The 2712-nt window shown below is 40.6% G+C and overlaps 1 non-coding gene across 1 annotated transcript; it reads left to right on the top strand.

Moving 5' to 3' along the window:
- The first annotated feature begins 2321 nt into the window (after positions 1 to 2321).
- Positions 2322 to 2436, top strand: LOC136752075 (U5 spliceosomal RNA). Its single transcript, XR_010817244.1, has one exon. It is a non-coding gene; the product is annotated as a U5 spliceosomal RNA (small nuclear RNA).
- Positions 2437 to 2712: the final 276 nt, after the last annotated feature.

Genomic DNA, 2712 nt, shown 5'->3' with positions numbered 1-2712 from the left:
ATTGTACATTACAATCGGCTGAAGGCATACAAAGGTCCTTGGTCTGACTTACCTGCTCATCCAGAAGCGCCTCCACAGCTGTTTAGAGATCCTGATGATGCACCTGTCAGTCCGCCATCAACACTGACGGCTTTGTCTGGAGACGTCCCTTACCCACTTCCAGTTCCAGCGAGCTCCAGTCATCACTCGATGCCGTCTCTCTCTCTTCTTTCTTCCACAGCTCCTGTCCAGAGGGATATGCTACCTGTTCCAGGTGTTGTTCCACAGCCTGCTCTAGCACTTGAGCCATGCCCAGGTGTCACCCATTCTTCCAGCCGTCGGGATGCCCAAGTCACAGTGCACCCAGAGACTATGTCTGTTCTCTTACCTCAGCGACCCTAGACTCCTGTGGCATTACCTGCTGGATGTACCTAGTGGTCGTAAAGTTTTGAAACCTGACAAGTTTAAAGATTTAGTTCTTTCTTGGTTTATACCTGTTTTCATGTTACATTACAGTTCAATACAGTAATGGCTCCTAATTTGCCATTCTTAAAAAAAAAAAAAAAAAAAAAAAACTTTTAATTGTACTGACATACATCTATTGTGATTTAATTACTGCAAAATCAGTTTATCCCTTGGAAAATCTAAGTGTAAATATATATATATATATATATATATAAATGTAACATTAGAAATACTGTATGATTTATTTAATTAAGAAACGAGGACGTTTCAAATAAAGTGGGGGAAGACTGTGACATTAGTTTATTATTGAAAAATATAAATATCAATGAAAGGTATCGTAAAAAAGAAATTAGAAACACTGTATACATTATTTTACTTTATAGCACGGAGAAATCGCTATGTGTTATGTTGTTCCCCTAAGAACATATTATTTCAGTTGCATGTTGTAAAGCCAGACAGGTTAGAGTGACGCACGTCTTTGTGTGGTGGATAGAGAGGAATAGTGGCGCTGCACTGCTGTGCTCGGCATTGTATTTGTAACTGCAACTCGGCCTCCAGCACCGGCACCATGTCGGTGGAAAAGCGCTAAGTGAGCTCACACTGAGCTCAGTGTAATGTCTGCTCTGGAGAGCTCACAGTGTGACCTAGTCGTGAGTTCACATCTTTACTGGGTAGTCCTTGACAACTTAATTGACTTAATTCTTGGGCTTAATTGGTCAAAATGACCATTGGTTGAAGGTACTCAGGGACTGATGTGTAGAGAGACTTATTAAACCTGCAGGATTGTGGTTTTCCCAGATCAGAATTAACCAGCTCACCTCAAAGGAACATGGTAGTTGCGATTGCAACATGGATTACACAAAAACAATGAAATCCAAGTTTGCAGTGGTCCTTGGGCCATTGCGTGGTGATCCAGATCACTTCAGCACGAATTTTGCAGTGCTCTGGACTACAACTCCAGGGACTACTGTGCAGTGGTCCAGACCTCAGAAACTGTATGCATATGAACAGTGAAGTAGGCATCATAACTGTAGCCAATACTTTGTGGTTAAAATACTTAATTTAATCCCTGTATTGTACGGAATAATAATAACAACTGTAAAACATAAGAGAAGGGCCTGATAATAAATACAATACACAATAGACTAGAACCCTTAGAATATAATAATATGAACATTTTCATTATTAGTATCATTGTAGTTTGGATGATATATTAATGCAAGTTGATAACATATTTTACAGAAAATGGGTTTTAGGAATTGTGTCAAAAAACTAAAAGAATTGTCTTAGGGACCACTGCTCCCTTTTTCCAGACCAATGTATAGCCCACTTTTCTTTTAAATTATGTTTAAAACAAAATTGAGGAAGCAGTGATTAGTTCTGAATCAAACATTTTGACCCCCTCACTCAATCTGTAAGTCCTGCAACAAACATTGGAATATGCACAGATATTTGCTCAGACTGGTATAAATGTCCCTAATAAATAACCAAATGCCATTTTTGTTGTTTCAAATGTGCCCAACATCTTACCAGTATGTATTTTTAGTATGTCACAAAGGTTCCCTAATTCGTATTACAAATGTTCCCTGTTTGTTATGAATGTTCCCTAAGCATGTGACGAATGTTCCCTAGTTTATGTTACAGATGTGCCCTAGCACGTCTCTCTCTCTCTCTCTCTCTCTCTCTCTGTCTCTCAATTTAGTGCATTTGTATTGTCAAAGCAATTGGACATGCAAACATAAATACGTACATACATATGGAAAATAAACAATACAATTATAATTCACAATTAGATGTAATAAAGTACAGAAAAACAAAATGTAATAAAATGTGATCTTTAATACACACAAATATGTATGGCTGGTCGGAAGCGTCTTGGACTCGGGTTCCTCTTCATTACTTATAACGCTTTTGCCTTTTGTTTAAGCTTTCCATGGAGGGTAATGTGGATGAGTTTGTACCATTCTTGGGAAGCTCTGCCTTTTTGGGGCGGAGCTGTGATCCAGGTGAACAGCAGATCGGGCAGAGCTGGGCATGTGGGCGGAGGAAGAGGAAGGCCGGTCAAGCAGATAAGCTTGCTAAGGTATGCAGCAGCAGCAAACAGCCCCCCCATCCAGCCAGCCAGGCAGTCTGGCTGGCAGTGACTGAGTGGTTGACAGATGGCAAGCAAACGGAATGCACGTGCTCTGTGATGTCATAGCAGTCAGCTCAGAGAGAGGTTCGTGATGTCATCGCTGAGCTGGCTGGCTCTGTGTGTCTTGCTGGCTG

This window comes from Amia ocellicauda, chromosome 6 (genome assembly GCF_036373705.1).
Source record: "Amia ocellicauda isolate fAmiCal2 chromosome 6, fAmiCal2.hap1, whole genome shotgun sequence".
Taxonomy (NCBI): domain Eukaryota; kingdom Metazoa; phylum Chordata; class Actinopteri; order Amiiformes; family Amiidae; genus Amia; species Amia ocellicauda.
Note: the sequence above shows the minus strand (reverse complement) of the source record. Positions and strands in the feature narration are given on the sequence as shown.